A 27,820-nucleotide genomic window follows, 5' to 3' on the forward strand; every position below is an offset into this window, starting at 1 on the left:
TATTTCTGTAACTGTGGTCTTCAGCTCTGTTTGATGACTTTTCACAAGTTCTATCTCTTTACTGAAATTCTTTTGTTCAACTACCATTTTCCTGCTTTCTTTTAGCTCTTTGCTTGTGTTTTCTTTAGTTCTTTGAGCTTACGACCATTTAAAAAAATATTTTTCTGGTATGTCCGAAATCTGGTCTTGTCTATCATTTCAAATACTTTCTCCTGCTACTTTGCATGGGCCATCATTTCCTGTTTCTTTGAATGCCTAGCAATTTTTTGTTACATAGTTAAATTTTAATATTTTAATGCGTACTCTCTGGAATTTCATTAAGGTTATTATTCCTAAAGTTTGTATTCAGCTATTGTTATGATGTTGATTTTCTTGAATCCCAAGAGCTAACTACAACAATATTAACCCCCTTTCCCAGACTTTGCAGATCAGCGTGTATGAGTACACTCATTCAGAATTTAAACTTCCTTTTATTTTTTTTTACATGGGCAGGTACCGGGAATCGAACCCAGGTCCTCTGGGATTGCAGGCAAGCATTCCTGTCTGCTGAGCCACCATGGCCCACCCAGAGTTTAAACTTCTTAACAACACATCTAAACACCAGACCAAGGTGAAAGCAGAGTCTTCCCTGGTCTTTTCTGCATGTATGTATTTTTTTTGGCTGCATGTATGGTCCAATTCTCCTGCCTACATGGATCTGAATGTCCTCCTTCCTCTGGGAAACAGTCTCTCCTCCCTGGGAGACCTGGGCACCATACTACATGTCCCAAAGTTGGCACTCCTTTGTCCCAGGAAGTCAAGACTTGACCACTCCCAAGTCCAAGGGCACAAACACAATGGAGGTTGTAATGAATAGCAATTAAAACAAGACAGGTAGAGGCCACTACCAGTGCACTCAAGTTGCCCTAAGAGCCACCTCCACATAAAGCACAAAATGCTCTCGGACAGCAAACCTGTGACAAATGTCCTGATTCAGTTGTTCAGGCCACCACCAGAAAACTGGCATGGATGTACACGCATCTGAGTTACTCTGCTCCCTCTGGAACCAGCACTGGAATCACGAGCCGAATACGCACTGAACTTCGCTTGATGGGGGAAGGGTCATCAAGCATACCACATGTGTGCTGGTTTGAAAGGAAGTATGCCCCCTAAGAAAAGCCATGTTTTAATATAAATCCCATTTCTTAAAGGTAGAATAATCCCTATTCAATACTGTATATTTGAAACTGTAATGCGATCATCTCCCTGGTTGATGTGATTTAGTTAAGAATGGTTGTTAAACTGGATTAGGGGATAACATGTATCCACCCATTTGAGTGGGTCTTGATTAGTTTCTGAAGTCCTATAAAAGAGGAAACATTTTGGAGAATGAAAGATTCAGAGAGAACAACACTACAAAGCAGAGAGTCCACCAGCCAGCGACCTTTGGAGATGAAGAAGGAAGACGCCTCCCGGGGAGCTTCATGAAATAGGAAGCCAGGAGAGAAAGCTAGCAGATGACGCCGTGTTCGCCATGTGCCCTTCCAGCTGAGAGAGAAGCCCTGACTGTGTCTGCCATGTGCCTTCTCACTTGAGAGAGAAACCCTGAACTTCATCGGCCTTCTTGAACCAAGGTATCTTTCCCTAGATGCCTTTGATTGGACATTTCTTTAGACTTGTTTTAATTGGGACATTTTCTCGGCCTTAGAACTGTAAACTAGCAACTCATTAAATTCTCCCTTTTAAAAGCCATTCCATTTCTGGTATATTGCATTCCAGCAGCTAGCAAACTAGAACAACATGGTTTTCCAACATATCAGTGCCACCAGATTGAGCTATTTCTGATACCTTCTGTTAGGTACCAAAATGGCCTTTTCATTTTAGTGATTTCTGATAGCAAACTAAAATTAATTACAGTGGTAGATCTAAAGAGACAGAAGCTACAATTAGTGAACTGGAGGATGGAACATCTGAATTCCAAAAAGAAACAGAAACTATAGGGAAAAGAATGGAAAAACTTGAGCAGGGGATCAGGGAACTGAATGACAATATGAAGCGCACAAACATACGTGTTGTGGGTGTCCCAGAAGGAGAAGAGAAGGGAAAAGGAGGAGAAAAATTAATGGAAGAAATTATCACTGAAAATTTCCCAACTCTTATGAAAGACCTAAATTTGCAGATCCAAGAAGTGCAGCACACCCCAAAGAGAATAGACCCAAATAGGCATTCTCCAAGACACTTACTAGTTAGAATGTCAGAGGTCAAAGAGAAAGAGAGGATCTTGAAAGCAGCAAGAGAAAAACAATCTGTCACATACAAGGGAAACCCAATAAGACTATGTGTAGATTTCTCAGCAGAAACCATGGAAGCTAGAAGACAGTGGGATGATATATTTAAATTACTAAAAGAGAAAAACTGCCAACCAAGACTCCTATATCCAGCAAAATTGTCCTTCAAAAATGAAGGAGAAATTAAAACATTTATAGACAAAAAGTCACTGAGAGAATTTGTGACCAAGAGACCAGCTCTGCAAGAAATACTAAAGGGAGCACTAGAGTCAGATACGAAAAGACAGAAGAGAGAGGTATGGAGTAAAGTGTAGAAAGAAGGAAAATCAGATATGATATATATAATACAAAAGGCAAAATGTTAGAGGAAAATATTATCCAAACAGTAATAACACTAAAAGTTGATGGACTGAATTTCCCAATCAAAAGACATAGAATGGCAGAATGGATTACGACCCAGCAATACCACTGCTAGGTATCTACTCAAAGGACTTAAGGGCAAAGACACACACAGACATTTGCACACCAGTGTTTATAGCAGCATTATCTACAACTGCAAAGAGATGGAAACAGCCAAAATGTCCATCAACAGACGAGTGGCTAAACAAACTGTGGCGTATACCTACGATGGAATATTATGCAGCTTTAAGACAGACTAAACTTATGAAGCATGTAATAACATGGATGGACCTAGAGAACATTATGCTGAGTGAGTCTAGCCAAAAACTAAAGGACAAATACTGTATGGTCCCACTGATGTGAACCGACATTCGAGAATCAGCTTGGAATATATCATTGGTAACAGAGACCAGCAGGAGTTAGAAACAGGGTAAGATAATGGGTAATTGGAGCTGAAGGGATACAGACTGTGCAACAGGACTAGAAACAAAAACTCAAAAATGGACAGCACAATAATACCTAAGTGTAATGTAACTATGTTGGAACACTGAATGAAGCTGCACCTGAAATATAGTTTTTTGTTTGTTTGTTTGTTTGTTTGTATCTTTTGTTTTTGTTTTTTTCTTTTTCCTTTTTTTATATATGTATATTTTTTATTAGTATTATTATTTTAATTCTCTTCTCTATATTAACATTCTATATCTTTTTCTGCTGTTTTGCTAGTTCTTTTCCTAAATCGATGCAAATGTACTAAGAAATGATGATCATACATCTATGTGATGATACTAAGAATTACTGAGTGCATGTGTAGAATGGAATGATTTCTAAATGTTGTGTTAATTTCTTTTCTTTTTTTTGATTAATAAAAAAAATTAAAAAAAAAAACTAAAATTAACTACAAACTTTTTTGTCTTCTTAAAAAAAGAATTCTATTATAAGATTTCTTAGAATAATAAACCTAAGTGCTCTCACTTATCATATATGGGGATGTTTTAGTCATAAGTGATGGAATGAATATAGGCTTTGCATAATACCCACTACCTGTGAGTGTTCAACAGATGTTAGCAAACATTATTATTGCTAAACTTCTGATGGCTTCTTTGTATTATTCTGACTTCTCTTTTTCTATCAGGCTTTTGGCTATCATTTCCATAACATAATATATTTCTCTGGCAGACTACCATTCAAATTTTGCAGATTTGAATTTGCTACCAACCTAGAAATCTGATAGTTAAGCTAGACAGCAATATGACTAAAACCAAAATTTACATAAGCTTGAAATTGAGATTGAGTACATAGACTGCACAACATGTATCTTTGCTATTTGGAGGCTTATTATCTCCTGGGTAATATTTCAGATTGTTGAAATTTCTGAGTAAGTGTTATCTCCATAACAAAGTACCGAGTTGCTCCTCTTTACCAACTGAAAGCAAATGAAAAGGAAAATACACTACATATGTTCCAAACCTTATACTTAGCCATGTTTTACTCCAAACAAGCTCTATAATTTTCATTGCTATTTACTAAGCAAATTTTGTACCACAAGAATGCTCAACAGGAGATCCAAGACAGCTGATTAGGGTGAGGCTAGGCTCCCTTCTCTCTCAGAAAAACAACTAAGAGTCAAGCAGATACGATTTACAACAGTGGGTCTGGGGCTCCTGAGAACAGTGGGAATGTTCTGCAACACCCAGCATAGTACAAGATGAAGAAATGAAGAAGCAGTAGTGAGAGATCATGAGTAACACCCCTCAGCCTGGCTCTCCAGTCCCTGGTGGGCAGGCAGCTCCAGACTGAAAAGGCAGCGGAGATCCATTCTCACAAGAACAGGGCGGACATGATCTAGAACTACGCAGCTTTTGGCTAGTGAATCTGGAATGCTGAGACCACAGGCGGCTTCAACCTGCCCTGCCTGGCTCAGCTACTCCATTGTCTGCTGTGGACACATGAGCTAGCCTGCCTTCCAACGGCTGAGGGAGAAAGGTTGTAGAGCACGCCATCTGCTGGCAGGTGAGGAAAGTGCACCTCCAGGAAGACATCAAAAAGGCTTTTGATAGGTATTTACTAAGAGGACATGAGGGCAAGGACACAAACGGACATTTGCACACCATGTTCATACCAGCATTACTTATAGTTGTGAAGAGCCGGAAACAACCAAGATTTCCATCAACAGAAGAGTGGCTAAACAAACTGTGGTATATACACACGATGGAATATTACCGTAAGAATAAATTCATGAAGTATGTAACAACATGGATGGACCTTAAGGACATTATGCTGAGTGAGATTAGCCAGAAACAAAAGGACAAATACTGTATGGTCTCACTGATATTAACTGACAGTAGTGAATAAACTTGGAATATTTCACTGGTAACAGAGACCATAAGGAGATAGAAATAGGGTAAGATATTGGGTAATTGGAGCTGAAGGGATACAGATTGTGCAACAGGACTGATTGTGAAAACTCAGAAATGGACAGGACAATACTACCTAACTGTAATACAATTATGTTAAAACACTGAATGAAGCTGACTGTGAGAATGACAGAGGGAGGAGGGCTGGGGGTACAAATGAAATCAGAAAGAAAGATAGACAAAGACTGAGATGGTATAATCTAGGAATGCCTATAGTGTACAATGATAGTGACTAAATGTACAAATTTTAAAAATGTTTTTGCATGAGAAAGAACAAAAGGATGTCATTATTGCAGGGTGCTGAAAACAGATGGTAATTAATTTTTTTAAATTTTAACTTATGTGTGAGACTAAAGCAAAAAACGTTTATTTGGTACAAAATTTATATTTTGACTAGTGCATTTCCTAATATAACTTATGTAGACAGCTTAACTGAACACCATAAGTACATGGAACCTTGAGTAGGACATGAGATTTTGTTAGTTTGTCCAGAGTAGTGCCCTGATAAATCCCAGAGTGATTTGAACAGTGAATAAAAAAGTATTCACAAAGTTCCCTTTGAGGAATGATGAGAACTGGGGAAAATTCAACTTCCCCAAGTTGAATTCATGATATTCTCACAAGCAGTGTGGACAACCAAAGCTATAGGCTGAGCCCTCAATCTTGAGGTTTGTCCATATGAAACAACCCCACAAAAGATAGGTCAAGCCTACTTAAAAATAGGCCTAAGTGTCACCCCCAAGAGAGCCTCTTTTGTTGCTCAGATGTGGCCTCTCTCTCCAGACAACACAACAAGCAAACTCATCACCCTTCCCCTGTCTATGTGGGACATGACTCCCAGGGGTGTGGACCCTCCTGGCAACGTGGGACAGAAATCCTTGAATGAGCTGAGACCCAGCATCAAGGAATTGAGAAAACCTTCTCAACCACAAGGGGGAAGAGTCAAATGAGACAAATTAAGTGTCAATGTCTGAGAGATTCCAAACAGAGTCGAGAGGTTATCCTGGAGGTTATTCTTATGCATTAAATAGATATCACCTTGTTAGTCAAGATGTAATGGAGAGGCTGGAGGGAACTGTCTGAAAATGTGGAGCTGTGTTCCAGTAGCCATGTTCCTTGAAGATGACTGTATAATGATATAGCTTTCACAATGTGACTGTGTGATTGTGAAAACCTTGTGTCCAATGCTCCTTTTATGTATCTTATCAACAGACAAGTAAAACGTATGGAATAAAGATGAATAATAGGGGGAACAAATGTTAAAATAAATTTAGAGTGAAATGCTGGTGATCAGTGAGGGGGAGGGGGAGGGGTATGGTATGTATGAATATTTTTCTGTTGTCTTTTTATTTCTTTTTCTGAATAGATGCAAATATTCCCAGAAATGATCATGATGATGAATATGCAACTATGTGATGATATTGTGAATTGCTGATTATATATGTAGAACAGAATGATCAAAAGTTATGAATGTTTGAATTTGTTCGGTGATTTTTGGTATTTAAAAAAAAATTAATAAAAAAACAACAAAAAAAATGCTTTTGAGCACAGGTACATCTGCTAGGCAAGCCAGGAAAGTGCATCCTTGGAGTGTAGAATTAAAGGCTTCAAGGCATCTCGACCTGATCTTCTCCTTGCGGCTGTATAGAACTGGTATGTACCCTTTGTGGGTCCTGGTCCAGCCCTGCTTGGTTAATACTACCAAACCAAGTGTCAAAGAAGAACATTAATATAACTCCAATCAGCAATAGAAGCTTTAACAAGAGAGAATCAGAAATTTAGAGTAAACTAAGAAAATCTGAGGCTGAGACGTGAATAAAAAAATATTAAGAAACAGGAAAATGTGGCCCAGTCAAAGCAGCAAATCAAAAAGTCGGAGAAGATATAGAATCTACAACAACTAATCAAAGCTGTTCGAAAGAATCTTCTAAACAAATTCAACGAGATGGCTAAAGAGATAAAGTATATTAAGAAGACACTGGGTGAGCATAGAAAAGAATATGAAAGCACACAAAGTAAAACACAACTTATGGGAACAAAAGGCACAACAGATGAAATTAAAAATACACTGGGACTTCCTGGAAGATGGCGGCTTAGTAAGACGCGCGGATCTTAGTTTCTTCTCCAGGACAGCTACTAGGGGAGTAGAAACGATACAGAAAGCGCCCAAAGCCACAACAGAGATAAAAAAGACAGCGTACCCCATCCTGGAACGGCTGGCTGGCTGAGAGAAGCAGCTCGGGTGAGATCACCGAGGCGCGCGGGCCTCACCAGGCGGGGCGGCAAGCGGCCGGAGTCACTCCCTTCCCCCTTCCCGGGCCGGCTGGGAGAATTGGAGAGGCGGTCCCCTGAAACCAAGGCGGCTGGCGCCCACACCACGCACGGCCCCCCGGACCAACTGACAGAATTGGATCGGAAATCCCCAGGCCGCGGAGAACGGTGACGGGTGGGGGAGGCCCCTTCCAAACCCGTGACTCCCGGGGAACGTGCACTTTCCCGGGCGGGCCGCTGCCGCTGGCGCCCTCCCAACACGCTTGTCGCCCAGGGCCGACTAGGAAATTCGGAGGGGCGCTTTCCCGGGCTGCGGCGGCCAGCAACCCTCCCTGCGCTCGGACCCCGGGCCGGCTCAAGCCGCTTCAGCTACCGAACCTCCCGGACGGCTAGAGTTTTCCAAAGTTTAAGGTCCCACAGCACCTTTTACTGGTGGGACCCGCAGACAAACGTGTGCCACGAGCGCCACCTACTGGGCAGGATAAGAAAAACAGAACCCAGAGATTTCACAGAAAAATCTTCCAAACTTTTGGATCCAATACCCAGGGAAATCTGTCTAAATGCGCAGACGCCAACAGAAGATAACGGATCACACTCAAATAATTGAAAATATGGCCCAGTCAAAGGAACAAACCAATAGTTCAAATGAGATACAGGAGCTGAGACAACTAATGCTGAATATACGAACAGAAATGGAAAACCTCTTCAAAAACGAAATCAATAAATTGAGGGAGGACATGAAGAACACATGGGCTGAACATAAAGAAGAAATAGAAAAACTGAAAAAACAAATCACAGAACTTATGGAAGTGAAGGACAAAGTGGAAAAGATAGAAAAAACAATGGATACCTACAATGATAGATTCAAAGAGACAGAAGATAGAATTAGTGATTTGGAGGATGGAACATCTGAATTACAAAAACAAACAGAAACTATCGGGAAAAGAATGGAAAAATTTGAACAGGGTATCAGGGAACTCAAGGACAATATGAAGCGCAAAAATATACGTGTTGTGGGTGTCCCAGAAGGAGAAGAGAAGGGAAAAGGAGGAGAAAAACTAATGGAAGAAATTTTCACTGAAAATTTCCCAACTCTTATGAAAGACCTAAAATTACAGATCCAAGAAGTGCAGCGCACCCCAAAGAGATTAGACACAAATAGGCGTTCTCCAAGACACTTACTAGTTAGAATGTCAGAGGTCAAAGAGAAAGAGAGGATCTTGAAAGCAGCAAGAGAAAAACAATCCATCACATACAAGGGAAACCCATTAAGACTATGTGTAGATTTCTCAACAGAAACCATGGAGGCTAGAAGACAGTGGGATGATATATTTAAATTACTAAAAGAGAAAAACTGCCAACCAAGACTCCTATATCCAGCAAAATTGTCCTTCAAAAATGAGGGAGAAATTAAAACATTCTCAGACAAAAAGTCACTGAGAGAATTTGTGACCAAGAGACCAGCTCTGCAAGAAATACTAAAGGGAGCACTAGAGTCAGAACTGAAAAGACAGAAGAGAGAGGTATGGAGAAGAGTGTAGAAAGAAGGAAAGTCAGATATGATATATATAATACAAAAGGCAAAATGGCAGAGGAAAATATTATCCAAACAGTAATAACACTAAATGTTAATGGACTGAATTCCCCAATCAAAAGACATAGATTGGCAGAATGGATTAAAAAACAGGATCCTTCTATATGCTGTCTACAGGAAACACATCTTAGACCCAAAGATAAACATAGGTTGAAAGTGAAAGGTTGGGAAAAGATATTTCATGCAAATAACAACCAGAAAATAGCAGGAGTGGCTATACTAATATCCAACAAGTTAGACTTCAAATGTAAAACAGTTAAAAGAGACAAAGAAGGACACTATACACTAATAAAAGGAACAATTAAACAAGAAGACATAACAATCATAAATGTTTACGCACCGAACCAGAATGCCCCAAAATACGTGAGGAATACACTGCAAACACTGAAAAGGGAAATAGACACAAATACCATAATAGTTGGAGACTTCAATTCCCCACTCTCATCAATGGACAGAACATCTAGACAGAGGATCAATAAAGAAATAGAGAATCTGAATATTACTATAAAGGAGCTAGACTTAACAGATATTTATAGGACATTACATCCCACAACAGCAGGATACACCTTTTTCTCAAGTGCTCATGGATAATTCTCAAAGATAGACCATATGCTGGGTCACAAAGAAAGTCTTAACAAATTTAAAAAGATTGAAATCATACACAACACTTTCTCGGATCATAAAGGAATGAAGTTGGAAATCAATCATAGGCGGAATGCCAGAAAATTCACAAATACCTGGAGGCTCAACAACACACTCTTAAACAACGAGTGGGTCAAAGAAGAAATTGCAAGAGAAATTAGCAAATACCTCGAGGCAAATGAAAATGAAAACACAGCATATCAAAACTTATGGGATGCAGCAAAGGCAGTGCTAAGAGGGAAATTTATTGCCCTAAATGCCTATATCAGAAAAGAAAAGGCAAAAATGCAGGAATTAACTGTCCACTTGGAAGAACTGGAGAAAGAACAGCAAACTAATCCCAAAGCAAGCAAAAGGAAAGAAATAACAAAGATCAGAGCAGAAATAAATGAAATTGAAAAGATGGAAACAGTAGAGAAAATCAATAAGACCAGAAGTTGGTTCTATGAGAAAATCAATAAGATTGATGGGCCCTTATCAAGATTGACAAAAAGAAGAAGAGAGAGGATGCAAATAAATAAGATCAGAAATGGAAGAGGAGACATAACTACTGACCTCACAGAAATAAAGGAGGTAATAACAGGATACTATGAACAACTTTACGCTAATAAATACAACAATTTAGATGAAATGGACGGGTTCCTGGAAAGACATGAACAACCAACTTTGACTCAAGAAGACATAGATGACCTCAACAAACCAATCACAAGTAAAGAAATTGAATTAGTCATTCAAAAGCTTCCTAAAAAGAAAAGTCCAGGACCAGATGGCTTCACATGTGAATTTTACCAAACGTTCCAGAAAGAATTAGTACCAATTCTCCTCAAACTCTTCAAAAAAATCGAAGTGGAGGGAAAACTGCCTAATTCATTCTATGAAGCCAACATCACCCTCATACCAAAACCAGGCAAAGATATTACAAAAAAAGAAAACTACAGACCAATCTCTCTAATGAATACAGATGCAAAAATCCTCAATAAAATTCTAGCAAATCGTATCCAACAACACATTAAAAGAATTATACATCATGACCAAGTAGGATTCATCCCAGGTATGCAAGGATGGTTCAACATAAGAAAATCAATTAAGGTAATACACCATATCAACAAATCAAAGCAGAAAAATCACATGATCATCTCAATTGATGCAGAGAAGACATTTGACAAGATTCAACATCCTTTCCTGTTGAAAACACTTCAAAAGATAGGAATACAAGGAAACTTCCTTAAAATGATAGAGGGAATATATGAAAAACCCACAGCTAATATCATCCTCAATGGGGAAAAATTGAAAACTTTCCCCCTAAGATCAGGAACAAGACAAGGATGTCCACTATCACCACTATTATTCAACATTGTGTTGGAGGTTCTAGCCAGAGCAATTAGACAAGAAAAAGAAATACAAGGCATCAAAATTGGAAAGGAAGAAGTAAAACTATCACTGTTTGCAGACGATATGATACTATACGTCGAAAACCCGGAAAAATCCACAACAAAACTACTAGAGCTAATAAATGAGTACAGCAAAGTAGCAGGTTACAAGATCAACATTCAAAAATCTGTAGCATTTCTATACACTAGTAATGAACAAGCTGAGGGGGAAATCAAGAAACGAATCCCATTTACAATTGCAACTAAAAGAATAAAATACCTAGGAATAAATTTAACTAAAGAGACAAAAAACCTATATAAAGAAAACTACAAAAAACTGCTAAAAGAAATCACAGAAGACCTAAATAGATGGAAGGGCATACCGTGTTCATGGATTGGAAGACTAAATATAGTTAAGATGTCAATCCTACCTAAATTGATTTACAGATTCAATGCAATACCAATCAAAATCCCAACAACTTATTTTTCAGAAATAGAAAAACCAATAAGCAAATTTATCTGGAAGGGCAGGGTGCCCCGAATTGCTAAAAACATCTTGAGGAAAAAAAACGAAGCTGGAGGTCTCACGCTGCCTGACTTTAAGGCATATTATGAAGCCACAGTGGTCAAAACAGCATGGTATTGGCATAAAGATAGATATATCGACCAATGGAATCGAATAGAGTGCTCAGATATAGACCCTCTCATCTATGGACATTTGATCTTTGATAAGGCAGTCAAGCCAACTCACCTGGGACAGAGCAGTCTCTTCAATAAATGGTGCCTAGAGAACTGGATATCCATATGCAAAAGAATGAAAGAAGACCCATCTCTCACACCCTATACAAAATTAACTCAAAATGGATCAAAGATCTAAACATTAGGTCTAAGACCATAAAACAGTTAGAGGAAAATGTTGGGAGATATCTTATGGATCTTACAACTGGAGGCGGTTTTATGGACCTTAAACCTAAAGCAAGAGCACTGAAGAAGGAAATAAATAAATGGGAACTCCTCAAAATTAACACTTTTGTGCATCAAAGAACTTCATCAAGAAAGTAGAAAGACAGCCTTCACAATGGGAGACAATATTTGGAAATGATATATCAGATAAAGGTCTAGTATCCAGAATTTATAAAGAGATTGTTCATCTCAACAACAAAAAGACAGCCAACCCAATTACAAAATGGGAAAAAGACTTGAACAGACACCTATCAGAAGAGGAAATACAAATGGCCAAAAGGCACATGAAGAGACGCTCAATGTTCCTGGCCATTAGAGAAATGCAAATCAAAACCACAATGAGATATCATCTCACACCCACCAGAATGGCCATTATCAACAAAACAGAAAATGACAAGTGCTGGAGAGAATGCGGAGAAAGAGGCACACTTATCCACTGTTGGTGGGAATGTCAAATGGTGCAACCACTGTGGAAGGCAGTTTGGCGGTTCCTCGAAAAGCTGAATATAGAATTGCCATACGACCCAGCAATACCATTGCTGGGAATCTACTCAAAGGACTTAAGGGCAAAGACACAAACAGACATTTGCACACCAATGTTTATAGCAGCGTTATTTACAATTGCAAAGAGATGGAAACAGCCAAAATGTCCATCAACAGAAGAGTGGCTAAACAAACTGTGGTATATACATACAATGGAATACTATGCAGGTTTAAGACAGGATAAACTTATGAAGCATGTAATAACATGGATGGACCTAGAGAACATTATGCTGAGTGAGTCTAGCCAAAAACTAAAGGACAAATACTGTATGGTCCCAATGATGTGAACAGACATTCGAGAATAAATTCGGAATATGTCCTTGATAACAGAGTCCAGCAGGAGGTAGAAACAGGGTAAGATAATGGCCAATTGGAGTTGAAGGGATACAGACGGTGTAACAGGACTAGATACAAAAACTCAAAAATGGACAGCACAATAATACCTAATTGTAAAGTAATCTTGTTAAAACACTGAATGAAGCTGCATCTGAGCTATAGGTTTTTGTTTTGTTTTGTTTTGATTTTACTATTATTACTTTTATTTATTTTTTTTCTTTTCTCTATATTAACATTCTATATCTTTTTCGGTTATGTTGCTAGTTCTTCTAAACCAATGCAAATGTACTAAGAAATGATGATCATGCATCTATGTGATGATGTTAAGAATTAATGATTGCATATGTAGAATGGTATGATCTCTAAATGTTGGGTTACTTTCTTTTTTTCCGTTAATTAAAAAAAAAAAAAAAAGAGAAGGGATAATTGGAGCTGAAGGGATACAGACTGTACAATGGGACTGGATATAAAAACTCAGAAATGGACAGCACAATACTACCCAATTGTAATGCAATTATGTTAAAACACTGAATGAAGCTGCATGTGAGGTATAGGTTTGTTGTTTTTGTTTTTTTCTTTCTATTAATGTCTTAATACTTATTCTGTTGTTTTTTATTTCTTTTTCTAAATCGATGCAAATGTACTAAGAAATGATGAATATGCAACTATGTGATGTTATTAAGAATTACTGATTGTACATGTAGATTGGAATGATTTCTAATTGTTTTGTTAATTCTTCTTTTAATTAATAAAAAAAAAAATACACTGGAAGGACACAACAGCAGATCTGAACAGGAAGAAGAAAGGATCAGTGAGCTAGCGAGCTAGAAGACAGAATATTTGAATTTGATCAGACAGAAGAACAGATACAGAAAAGAAGAGAGGAAAATAAGCAGGTCTCTGGGAACTGATTGACAAGACAAAGGGTACAAAGATCTGAGTCATGGGGGTCCAGAAGTGGGGGAGAAAGGAAACAGGGCAGAAGAAATATTGGTGAAAATAATGGCCAAGAAGTCAAGTAGAGGTATGAAGGAAGCAGACCCGGATAGGCCTAAGGTAGAGTAGAATACAGGGGAAAGGATGATATTGCCCATATTTTAAAACTTCAACTTCCGTGTGAGACCAAAAGGAGAGATGCTTTTTTGGTACAAAAGTTATATTTTGCATTGTACATTACCTAATTAAACTTGTATTGTCAGTTTAGTTGAACATCATAAGTACATGGAATCTTGAACTGGGCATGAGATCTTGTTGGTTTGTCCAGGTTAGTGTGATGTCCCGATAAATCCCAGAGTAATTTGGGCAGTCAATGAAGAAGTATTTGCAAAGTCCCCTTGGGGAACTAGGGAGAAAGGAAGAAATATTCAACTACCCTACTTGGAGAATTTCTGATATTCTCACAAACAGTGGGGACAACCAAATCAATATGCTGAGCTTTCGATTTTGGGTTTTGTCCCTATGAAACTTATTCCTGCAAAGGATAGTCTAAGCTTACTTGAAATTAGTCCCTAGAGTCACCCCCAGAGAACCTATTTCGTTGCTCAGATGTGGCCTCTATCTCTAAGCCAACTCAACAGCTGAACTCACTGCCGTCCCCGATATGGGATATGATTCCTAGGGGTGTAAATCTCCCTGGCAATATGGGACAGAAATCCTGGGATATGCTGGGACCCAGCATCAAGGAATTGAGAAATCCTTGACCAAAAGGGGGAAAGAGAAATGAGAAAAAATAAAGTGTCAGTGGCTGAGAGACTTCAAACAATGTCAAGAGATCAGCCTGGAGGTTATCTTACGCATTACATAGTTATCTCTTTTTAGTTTATGGTATATCAGAGTGGATGGAGGGAAGTACCTGAAACTGTTGGGCTGTGTTCCTATAGCTTTGATTCTTAAAGATGATTGTATAACACATAAATTTACAATGTGACTATGTGGTTGTGAAAACCTTGTGTGTGATACACCTTTTATCCAGGGTATGGACAGACGAGTAAAAAATATAGATAAAAAATAAATAATTGAGGGGATAAGGGGTAAAATAACTTGGGTAATGGATGAATCCAGACCTGGCACCGTGGGATCAACAATTCCATCCTGACGAAAATAGGGAAAAGTAGTATAACTAATAAAGTATCAACAGCAGAGAGAGTTCAAATAGAGTCGAGAGGCTACTCTGGAGGTTGCTCTTACGCAAGCTTCAGTTAGACCTTGCTACCTATCATAACCTGCCAAATCCCAGCCAGGACCATTCCAGCTCATTCTAAAGAACACCTAGGACAATGTTTAAGATTTCACAAGGGTTCCATGCACTAGAATAACTTTTCAGAAACTTACAACCTCCAGATGGGCCCCTGGTCCAGAGAAGTCCTGAAACCTAGCTTAGCCTCTCCAGAACATCAGACAGTTTCATCTCCCTACCCTACATTAGTGACAGAACCTTCCAATACGAAAAATTTAGAATTGCCACAGTCCAAATACGCTTAAAGAGAGGGACGGAAGGATCAAAGGTGATGGTGGAGCTATACAGAGAAGATAGGATTTAACAAATGAATATGAATGCTGAATCATTACATTGACATCTCTTTTAGTCTCCAGTATTTTAGAACAACTAGAAGCGAAAACCTAAAATTGTGAAATTGTAACCCACGTCAAACTCTGAAATATGTTCTACAACTAATTGTAGTGCTGTGCTTTGAAATTTATGGCTTTGAAATAATATACATGTTATTTTTCACATTAAAAAAAAGGAAAAAAAGTCAATTGTGAGGATAAATAAATATTTAAGTCCTCTAGCCTCCTATATTCTGGAGCAGCTAGAATGAAAAATGTGAGGATTGTATGGTAGCACATGACAAACTACGGAATCTGTCCCATAACTACTTGTTGAAGAGTGCTTTGAAAACTATTGCTTTTTTATTTCTTTGCTTTGTATATATATTATACTATACAATAAAAAAGTTAAAAATAATTATAAAAAATAAATAAATTGTGATCATATGGTAAGAATGTTTGTGTCTGTTACGCTTAAAAAAATTAAAAATTAATTACAAAATAGAAACAAGCAAACAAAATACTACAAAGCTACAGTGGCCAAAACAGCATGGTACTGGAATAAGATAGATACATCAACCAATGGAACAGAACTGAGGGTTCAGAAATAGATTCTCACATTGATGATCAACTGATATTTCATAAGGCTGCCAAGTCCACTTAACTGGGACAAAATAATCTCTTCAACAAAATGGTGCTGGGAAAACTGACTATCCATATGCAAAATGATGAAAGAGGACCCCTATACCGGTATGAATCTGTTGTATATCCCACAAAAGCCAAATTCTTTAATCCTCATTCAATATTGCTTGGTTGTGGCTTTTTGACTGTTTCTATGGAGATAAGACATACCCAATTTTGGGTGGTAACTTTTGATTAGATAATTTCCATGGAGATGTGTCTCTACCCATTCAAGGCGGAGTTGCTTAAAGCCCTTTAAGAGAGAAACATTTTGGAAAAAGCTTTAGAGTCACGAGAGCCACCAGAACCAACAGAGACCACATACCGAGAGAACTCTGGGAAGCCTTATAAAATGAGGAGAGAAAGCTAGCAGATGTCACCATGTGCCCTCCCAGTTGACACAGAAACCCTGAATTTCATTGGCCTTTTTTCTGAAGTTACATTATCTTTCCCTTGAGGCATTAATTTGGACATTTTCATGGCCTTTGAACTAAACTTACAACTTAATAAATTCCCCTTTTAAAAGCTATTCCATTTCTGGTATACTGCATTCTGGCAGCTTTAAAACCGCTATAGTATGTATGAGTTTTTTTCTTTTTTCTTCTTATTTCTTTTTCTGGAGTGATGCAAATGTTCTAAAAAAATGATCACAGTGATGAATACACAACTATATGATGAGATTATGGGCCACTAATTGTACACAATGAATGGAATGCATGTGTGTGAAGATTTGTGAATAAAAATATTTTTAAAAAAGGCATTGATATCCAGATCCAAAGAACATAACATACTACAAACCAACTAAATATGAATAGACGCAGCAAAGACACATATTAATCAGTGTCATATATCAAAGTTAAATTGAGAATCCTGAAAGCAGAAAGAGAAAAGCAATTCATTACATATGAAGGATGCTCAATAAGGCTAGGAGCTGATTTCTCATCAGAGAAATCAAGGAGGCGAGAAGGCAATGACAAGATATATTCAAGGTACTTAAAAGAGGAAAAGTTGCCAGCCAAAAGTGCTCTCTCAACAAAACTGTCCTTCTAAAATGAGGAGGTATATAAGATATTCACAGATAAGCAGAAGTTAAGGGAGTTTGTTAACAAAAGACCTGCCCTACAAAAAATACTAAAGGGAATCCTGGAGGCTGAATGGAAAGCATAGGAGAGAGATGCTTGGAAGAGAGTATAGAAATGAATGTTATTGGTAAGTGTGCTGGTTTGAAAGGAAGTATGCCCCCTAAGAAAAGCCATGTTTTAATATAAATCCCATTTCTTAAAGATAGAATAATCCCTATTCAATACTGTATATTTGAAACTGTAATGCGATCATCTTCCTGGTTGATGTGATTTAGTTAAGAATGGTTGTTAAACTGGATTAGGGGATGACATGTCTCCACCCATTTGAGTGGGTCTTGATTAGTTTCTGAAGTCCTATAAAAGAGGAAACATTTTGGAGAATGAAAGATTCAGAGAGAGCAACACTACAAAGCAGAGAGTCCACCAGCCAGCGACCTTTGGAGATGAAGAAGGAAGACGCCTCCCGGGGAGCTTCATGAAATAGGAAGCCAGGAGAGATAGCTAGCAGATGACGCCGTGTTCGCCATGTGCCCTTCCAGCTGAGAGAGAAGCCCTGACTGTGTCTGCCATGTGCCTTCTCACTTGAGAGAGAAACCCTGAACTTCATCGGCCTTCTTGAACCAAGGTATCTTTCCCTAGATGCCTTTGATTGGACATTTCTTTAGACTTGTTTTAATTGGGACATTTTCTCGGCCTTAGAACTGTAAACTAGCAACTCATTAAATTCTCCCTTTTAAAAGCCATTCCATTTCTGGTATATTGCATTCCAGCAGCTAGCAAACTAAAACAGTAAGGGTAATCAAAAATGGTAAGGGCCCAGAGCTCGGGCCCCTCACGAAGCCTCTCGGGGGAGGCGGCCCAGAGCTCGGGCCCCTCACGAAGCCTCTCTCACGAAGCCTCCAGAGCGCAAGCATAACTTTCCCGCGGCAGCGATGGTGTTGACCACGTTCTCCCACCCGGGTTACTAAACGTGGGCTTTCCGTAGCCACCTTGCCCGCCTCATAGAAGGAGCTTGTAAACGAGCTACAGTCACGATGGCATCATCTGAGACCCTGCATGTAGCTATCTACTAAATCTTAGGTCTACTAAAATTTTTCGTTGCAGGAAGCAACAAATTTCCTTCTTTTACTCAAGCCAGAGTGAGGTGGTTTTCTTACAACCAAGAGAGTTCTAATGCATTTCTGGAAAATTTTTTTGCATGATCCATTTGGTACACTTCCAACTCTAAGAGGGAAGATCTGTGGGGATGTAGGCGCTTTAATCAGAAAGACAGTTTAAATGCCAGATGTACTGCTTAATAACGCTTGACCGTGAACGCGTTTCCTTCCTCTGTACCCTGCCTACTGACTTCACAGAGAGGCTGTAAGAACTGGGTGTGACACGCATCTAGCGTCTGTCAGACGCCCAGTAAGTGCTGACCTCATGGTTATGCTCCTCAATGTCCTCCTCAGAGGACCACGCAGGAAAGGAAGATACTGGCCACGTCACAACTTGGTCAAAGGAGGGGAACTTGAAACAGCTCCCAGGAGTACTAAAACTGTCCATAAGTAATCACACTGGTTAGCTGTGGACAGTTTCTCCAAGACAGAACTGCTATTATCAACTGTTAAAGTGGGCAGTCATGCAACCGAGCCATCAGGAACGGAGACAGTGAGAGCAAAGGAAAAACAAGTACTGATCGCACAGGGTTAAACATCTTCCACGTGAGGACAGTTCCTATCAAATATCAGTACTTTACGAAAGTGTGGAGAATCCCAGGATAACATCCTAGATCTGAGAGAAGGAGTCTACACAAGATGTAAACCAAGGGGACTGCTGAGAAGGACAGCAAAGGGAGGGAAATTTAGTTGTAAATATGAGAGCCAGATGGAATCCAGACTCTGTACCTCCACCTTAGTACCTACCATATTATTCTACAACAATCTTCTCACATGTGACTATACTGTTAGACTATAAACTCCTAGGACATTTGTATTTACTCATCTTTGGATTACCACTACGCAGCACAGAGTAGGCACTCCATAAATGCTGGATGAGTTCAACTGAAATTAAACAGCTAAAGTCACAAAAGACCACTAATGAATCGTAAGGATCTTCAGATTCTAATAGAAACCACAAAAGTGTCTTCCCATTTGAGGACAAAGGAAGAATTCCTTCATGGGACAAGCTTTGGCTGACATTAATACTGAGTATCACTCTATGGCTAAACTAGAAAGATCTAACATCTTAGTCCTACTGAACAGAGAGGCCACAGAGCAGAATCTGAATTTCACAGGCCTTCTAACCCCAGTGACTGAATCTAGGAAGTGACTCTTCTTAGGACTAAAAACACTGAAGATTTAATTCATAGCCAAAAGGAGGCTCTCAGTGTCTGAAGGATTCTGTACCCTGATGATTACCTTTTGATCAAATGGTTCAGTATTGAAGGATAGCTGAGAACTTGAAATATGCTATAGGCAAAGGGGTTAGTACCTGGAAAAACATGCCACACTGGGAATCCTTTACATTTTATTTTATTTTATTATTATTATTTTTTTGCATAGGCAGGCACCGGAAACCGAACCCGCGTCTCCGGCATGGCAGGCGAGAACTCTCTGCTCAGCCATCATGGCCCGCTCATTTACATTTACAGGGAATATTTTCCTGCAAGTTGTTATATGGGAAATTTGAGATGAGTGACAGAAGAGCCTATCCCACGCACCATTAGGATTCCAGGAGGTGCCTGATCAGGGTCCATATGTTCTACTCGTCTGTTGACAAGGTGGATAAGAGGAGCATCAGACACAAGGGTTTTACAATCACACAGTTCACATTGTGAAAGCTATATCGTTGTTCAACCATCTTTGGGAAGCACTGCTGCTGAAACACAGCTCTACATTTTCAGGCACTTCCCTTCAGCCTCTCCATGTAATCTACACATTTGACTTCAAAAAAGCCTATGAGATGTTCTGTCCATTGATGAGAGTGGGGAATTGAAGTCTGCAACTATTACGAACAACGCAGCCCACTGAATTACCAATTACTACCGTCTGGGAAGTGGTTAGCCTCAGTAGGCCTATAGTGACTGCCTGCTCCTGTTAGTTCTGGCACTTGGACTTGTAACTATTTTGAAGATTCGGACTGGAATGATATCAAAAAGGCTGATCTCTACAGTTTTCAGATTAATAAAGTACCAGGTAAAAATACAAAAAAAAAAAATGGTAAAAGGAAAAGACAAAAATAAGACATGATATATAAAAACCAAAGAATAAAGGGGTTGAAGTAAATAGTGCCTTTAAAGTAATAACATTGAATGTCAATGAATTAAACTTCCCAATCAAGAGACACTGGCAATGCATAAAAAATATAAGCCGAGACTTCTGGGTCTCTAAGATGGTGACTTAACAATGTGTGCATTTTAGTTCGTCCTCCAGAACAACTACTAAATAACCAGAAATAGTACAGAACAGCTCCTGGCACCACGTCAGTGACCAAACACACAGGGTACCCCAGCCTGAACCAGCTGGACCAGCTGCGAGGCCCCCAGAACCATGAGTTCCCCAAGTTGTGGTGGGCAGCGCCCCTCCCCCACAGGCTGCTTCCCAGAGGGGAAAGGAAAGAAACTTTACCAGCAGCAGGGACTGAGCACAATCAAATGCCAAATGTGGAATTAATTAACAAATTCTGACTACTAAAAATAGGCCCCCAGCTTAGGTGAACCTGGTCAAAGCCCAGGTTGCTCATTTTTGCCCTGGCGCAAAGGGGGCAGGGCTGATGGAAAAAGGGGGAAAAAAAGGAAGGAAACAGAGGTTTTTGTGGCTGTGTTTCTACGGAGGCTTGGCTGCCTTTGGATGCAGTGGCAGGACTTCTCAGGCTGCAACTGCCCCAGGCACAGGCAGAAGTGAGCTCGTTTGGGGGCCTGTTTGGAGCCTGTGCCTTCCCCAGGGGAGGGGTGAAACTCAACTCAGGTGGAATCCCTCCCTCAAGGAATTCAGACACCAGGGCTTGGTAATTTGAAGCCATTAAAACCAGCCTACAACCTCTCCTCTGTCTCCACCACGCCCCCAGCAGGGAGAGTCCACCAAAGTTAAAGGTACCACATCATCTTACGCTGGTGGGACCCGCAGGCAGACAAGCACCACATACTGGTCAGGATAAGAAAAACAGAGCCCAGAGATGTCACATGAAAATCTTTCAACCTGCTGGGTCTGACCCTCAAGGAAAACCGATGCTGCTGACTCTTTCCTCCTGATAGGAGGCCAGTTTGGTCTGGGAAAATCCGGCTGGGGTCTATAATATCTAAGGAAACCCTCCTAACGGTGTGTGTGTGTGGGGGGGGAGGCACCATACAAGCAGGGCAAGAAACAAGAAAATAAGTACTGAAAAATTCTCCTCTGCTAAACAAAACTTAAGCTAGAGGTCCAGATAAAGCTGAACTGAATGTCAAAGAACAGATAGACAACAAGTTCATCCAGCAAGAAAACCCTAGGTAAAAGAAGTGAAAGCAATCTCCAGAATAAACTAATTAAGGTAATTAGATGCCTAGATGCCAGCAAAAAATAACAAATCACGCTATGAAAATTGAAGATATGGCCCAGTCAAAGGAACAAACCAATAATTCAAATGAGATACAGGAGCTGAAACAATTAATTCAGAATATACGAACAGAAATGGAAAACCTCATCAAAAAATAAATCAAGAAATTGAGGGAGGATATGAAGAAGGCAAGGAATGAACAAAAAGAAGAAATTGAAAGTCTGAAAAAACAAACCACAGAACTTATGAGAATGAAAGGCAAGGTAGAAGAGATGAAAAAAAACAATGGAAACCTACAATGGTAGATTTTGAGTGACAGAACATAGGATTAGTGAACTGGAGGAGGGAACATCTGAAATCCGGCAAGAAAAAGAAAATATAGGGAAAAGAATGGAAAAATATGGGCAGGGACTCAGGGAATTGAAAGACAATATGAAGCGCACAAATATACGTGTTGTGGGTATCCCAGAAGGAGAAGAGAAGGGAAAAGGAGTAGAAAAACTAATGGAGGAAATTATCACTGAAAATTTCCCAACTCTTATGAAAGACTTAAAATTACAGATCCAAGCAGTGCAGCGTATCCCAAAGAGAATAGATCTAAATAGACATACTCCAAGACATTTACTAATCAGAATGTCAGAGGTCAAAGAGCAAAAGAGAATCTTGAAAGCAGCAAGAGAAAAGCAATCCACCAAATACAAGGGAAGCCCAATAAGACTATGTGTTGATTTCTCAGCAGAAACCATGGAGGCAAGAAGACAGTGGGATGATATATTTAAATTATTAAAAGAGGAAAACTGCCAACCAAGAACTCTATATCCAGCAAAACTGCCCTTCAAAAATGAGGGAGAAATTAAAACATTTTCAGACAAAAATATCACTGAGAGAATTTGTGACCAAGAGACCAGCTCTGCAAGAAATACTAAAGGGAACACTAGAGACAGATATGAACACAGAAGAGAGAGGTGTGGAGAAGAGTGTAGAAAGGAAGACTATGAGTAAAGGTAAAAAGAAGGAAAATTAGATATCACATATAAAATCCAAAAGGTAAAATAGTAGAAGAAAGTACTACCCATGCAATAATAACATTGAATGTTAATGGATTAAACTCTCCAATCAAAAGACATAGTCTGGCAGAATGGATTAAAAAATAGGACCCATCTATATGCTGTCTCTACCCAAAGGACATGAGGGCAAGGACTCATGGACATTTACACACCAATGTTTATAGCAGCACTATTTACAATTATCAAGAGATGGAAGCATCCAAAATGTCCATCAACAAGCGGTTGGCTCGACAAACTGTGGCATTTACATAGGATGGAATATTATGCAGCTGTAAGACAGAATAAAGTTATGAAGTATGTAACAAAATGAATGGACCTTAAGGACATTATGCTGAGTGTGATTAGCCAGAAAGAAAAGGACAAATACTGTATGGTCTCACTGACATGAACTGACATTAGTGAATAAACTTGGAATATTTCACTGGTAACAGAGACCATCAGGAAATAGAAATAGGGTAAGATATTGGGTAATTGGAGCTGAAGGGATACAGATTGTGCAACAGGACTGAATATAAAAACTCAGAAATGGACAGCACAATATTACCTAACTGTAATACAATTATGTTAAAACACTGAACGAAGCTGCATATGAGAATGATAGAGGGAGGAGGGCTAGGGCATAAATGAAATCACAAAGAAAGACGATAAAGATTGAGATGGTATAATCTAGGAATGCCTAGAGTGTATAATGATAGTGACTAAATGTATAAATTTTAAAAACGTTTTTGCATGAGGAAGAACAAAAGAATGTCATTACTGCAGTGTGCTGAAAACAGATAGTAATTAATATTTTAAAATTTCAACTAATGTGTGAGACTAAAGCAAAAATTGTTTATTTGGTACAAATTTATACTTTGACTAGTGCATCTCCTAATATAACTTATGCAGATAGTCGGTTGAATACCTTAATACATGGAACTTTGTATAGGACATGAGATTTTGTTGGTTTGTCCAGGTGATGGCCTGATGAATCCCAGAGTGATTTGATCACTGAGTGGAAAAGTATTTGCAAAGTCCCCTTCGGGGAATGGTGAGAACGGGGGAAAACTCAACTTCACCAAGTTGAATTCTTGATATTCTCACAAGCAGTGTGGACAACCAAAGCTATAGGCTGAGCCCCCAGTCTTGGGGTTTGTTCATATGAAACTTAACCCCACAAAGGATAGGTCAAGTCTACTTAAAATTTAGGCCTAAGAGTCACCCCCAAGAGAGCCTGTTTTGTTGCTCAGATGTGGCCTCTCTCTCCAGTCAACACAGCAAGCAGACTCACCACCCTACCCCTGTCTACGTGGGACATGACTCCTAGGGGTGTGGATCTTCCTGGCAACGTGGGACAGAAATCCCAGAATGAGCTGAGATTCAGCATCAAGGGATTGAGAAAAAAACTAGAAATGAGCTGAGACCCAGCACCAAGGGATTGAGGAAACCTTCTCAACCAAAAGGGGGAAGAGTGAAATGAGAAAAAGTGTCAATGGCTGAGAGATTCCAAACAGAGTTGAGAGGTTATCCTGGGGGTTATTCTTACACATTAAGTAGATATCACCTTGTTAACCAAGATGTAATGGAGAGGCTGGAGGGAAGCGCCTGAAAATGTAGAGCTGTGTTCCAGTAGCCATGTTTCTTGATGATGACTGTACAATGATATAGCTTTCACAATGTGACTGTGTGATTGTGAAAACCTAGTGTCTGATGCTCCTTTTATCTACCTTATCAACGGACGAGTAGAACATATGGAATAAAAATAAATAATAGGGAGAACAAATGTTAAAATAAATTTAGTTTGAAACGCTAGTGATCAATGAAAGAGAGGGGTAAGGGGTATGGTATGTAAAATTTTTTTTTCTGTTTTTGTTTTATTTTTCTGTTGTCTTTTTATTTCTTTTTCTGAATTGATGCAAATGTTCTGGGAAATGATCATGATGATGAATATGCAACTATGTGATGATATTGTGACTTGCTGAGTGTATGTGTTGGGAGTATTTGTGTTTCTTTCTTGTAGTTTTTTTTAATTAATAAAAAATTAAAATATATATATATAAGCCATCTGTATGCTGTCCACAAGAGACTCACCTCAAGTCTAAGGATACAAATAGCTGAAAGTGAAAGGCTGGAAAAAGATATTCCACACAAGCAGTATCCAGAAAAAAGAAAGCTGGGGCAACTATACTAATATTGGGCAAAATAGACTTTGAACACAAAAATGTTATGAGACAGAAACAGATATTATATATTCATAAAATGGGAAACCAGTCAAGAAGAAATAACAATCATAAATATATGTCCCAAAATACATGAGGCATGCACTAGCCCAACAAAGAGAGAAACAGATGACTCTCCAATAACAGTTGGAGACTTCAATACATTACTCATATTGATAGAACATCTAGACAGAAGATCAATAAAGAAACAGAGAACATGAGTAATTTGATAAATGAAGTAGACCTAATAGACATATGGAACTTTGCACCCCAAAACAGCAGGATATACATTCTTCTCAAATGCCCATGGATCATTCTCCAAGATACATCACATTTTGGGTAACAAAAGAAGTCCCAATAAAGTTCAAAAAACTGAAATTATATGAATCACTGTCTCTGATCATAATGAAATGAAGCTGGAAGACAACAACAGGAGGCAGGATGGAAAAATACACAAATACACTGAGGTTAAACAGCACACTCTTAAACAATCAGTGGGTCAAAGAAGAAATTACAAGAGAAATCAGTAAATATCTGGAGATGAATAAAAACAAGTACACAACATATCAAAACTTATGGGATGCAGTAAAGGCAGTGCTGAGAGGGAAATTTATAACCCCAAAAATGTCTAAATTAAAAAGGAAGACAGCACTAATTAAAGACTTACCTACTCAACTGGAGGAACTAGATAAAGAACAGTAAACAAATTTCAAAGCAAGCAGAATGAAATAACACATATTTTAGAGCAGAAATAAATGAAACCGAGAACCAAAAAAAAGCAAAAACAATAGAGAGAATTGATAAAATCAAAAGTTGGCTCGTTGAGATGATCAGCAAAATTGACAAGCCCTTAGACTGACAAAGAAAAAAGAGAGAAGATGCAAATAAGTAAAATCAGAAATGTGAGGGAGGGCATCACTCAACAGAAGTGAACATTTATATTGTGATACTATGAACAACTGTATGCCAACAAACCAGACAACTTAGATGAATAGGACAATTTTCTAGAAACACATGAACAATCCTCACTGACTCCAGAAGAAATAGAAGATCTCAACAAACCAATCACAAGTAAGGAGAATGAAACAGTCATAAAACCTCCCACAAAGAAAGTCCAGGAGGAGATGGCTTCACAGGTGATTTCTACCAACCATTTCTAGAAGAATTACAATCATGATCCAACTCTTTCAGAAAATTGAAGAGGAGGAACACTATCCAACTCATTCTATGACACTAACATCACACTAATATCAAAGCCAAATAAAGATACTACAAGAAAGGGAAATTACAGACCAGTCTCTCTAATAATGCAAAAATCCTCATTAAAACACTTGCAAATGGAATCCAATTGCACATTAAAATAATTATATGCCACGATGAAGTAGGTTTTATCCCAGGTATGCAAGGATGGTTCAACACAAGAAAATCAATGTAATAAACCACATCAATAAATCAAAGGAGCAGAACCACATGATAATCACGATTGATGAAGAAAAGGCATTTGACAAGATCCAACATCCCTTCTTGATAAAAACAGTCTGAAAGGCAGGAATAGAAGGAAACATTCTCAAAACGATAAAGAGCACATATGAGTAATCCACAGGTCATATTATACTCAGTGGTGAAAAATTGAAACCCTTCCCATTGAGATCAGGAATACGACAAGGATGTCCATTGTCACCACTGTTATTCAACATTGTACCAGTAGTTCTAGCTAGAGCAATTAGGCAAGAAAATAAATAAAAGGTACTCAAAGTGGAAAAGTAGTAGTAAAACTTTCATTATTTGCAGATGACATAATCCTATACCTACAAAGTCCACAAACAACTACAACAAAGTTACTAGACCTAATAAATGAGTTCAGCAAAGTGGAGGGACACAAGATTAACACATAAAACTTCAACACTGTATCTATTCAGTTATAAGCATCTCAGGAGGAAATCAGGGGAAAAAATCCATTTACAATAGCAACTAAAAAATATCAAATACCTAGGATGTAAAGAGCTTGTATTCAGAAAGCTACAAGGCATTGCTAAAAAAAAAGAAAAAAAATCAAAGAAGACAAAGATATATGAAAGGACAACCTGTGTTCATGGATTGGAAGACTAAATATTGTTAAGATGTCAATTCAACCCTAGTGGAATTACAGATCCAACCCATCTCAATCAAAATTCCAACAGCCTATTTCCAAAGTTATGTGGAAGGGTAAAGGGCCCTGAATAGCCAGAAACATCTTGAAAAAGAAAAACGAAGTTGGAGGACTCTCACTTCCTGATTTTAATGGTATTGGCATAAAGTATATTTATAGCTACAGTGATAAAAACAGCATGGTATTGGCATAAAGATAGACATACCGACCCATGGTATTGAATTGAGAGTTCAAAAATAGATCCTTACACCTATGATCAACTGATTTTTCACAAGGCAGCCAAGTCCACCTGTTCTAGTCTGCTAGTTGCCAGAATGCAATATGCCAGGAAAAGAACGGGTTTTAAAAAGGGAGAATTTAATAGGTTGCAAGTTTACAGTTCTAAGCCCATGAAAATGTCCCAATTAAAGCAAGGCTATAAAAATGTTCAATCTAAGGCATTCTTCGTTCAAGAAGGCCAACGAAGTTCAGGGCTTCTCTCTCAATTGGAAAGGCACATGACAAACATGGCAATATCTGAAAGCTTTCTCTCCTGGCTTCTTGTTTCATGAAGCTACCCCAGGGGCATTCTTCATCTCCAAAGGTCTCTGGCTGAGTGGGCTCTCACGGTTCTCTCGTCATTCTGAAGCTTTCTCCAAAAGAATGAAAGAGGATCCCTATCTTAAACCTTACATAAAAATGACCTCAAAGACATAAATATAAAAGCCAGAACCACAGAACTACTAGAAGAAAACATAAGGAAGCATGTTCAAGAGCTTACTGTAGGACACACGTTTCTTACA

General features: G+C 38.8%; 1 protein-coding gene across 3 annotated transcripts in view; it reads right to left on the reverse strand.

Annotated features, from left to right (window-relative positions):
* Nucleotides 1–27,820, reverse strand: part of USO1 (USO1 vesicle transport factor) — a 185,650-nt gene that overhangs the window by 144,566 nt on the left and 13,264 nt on the right. The window contains exon 2 of one of the 3 annotated variants that reach the window (XM_077143149.1): nt 13,977–14,141. The exons of the other annotated variants lie outside the window; for them this stretch is intronic. The gene's annotated coding sequence lies outside the window, so the exon portion shown is untranslated. The remainder of the gene's footprint in view (nt 1–13,976; nt 14,142–27,820) is intronic. 3 annotated transcript variants of the gene reach the window in all.

Source organism: Tamandua tetradactyla, chromosome 24, assembly GCF_023851605.1.
Source record: "Tamandua tetradactyla isolate mTamTet1 chromosome 24, mTamTet1.pri, whole genome shotgun sequence".
Taxonomy (NCBI): domain Eukaryota; kingdom Metazoa; phylum Chordata; class Mammalia; order Pilosa; family Myrmecophagidae; genus Tamandua; species Tamandua tetradactyla.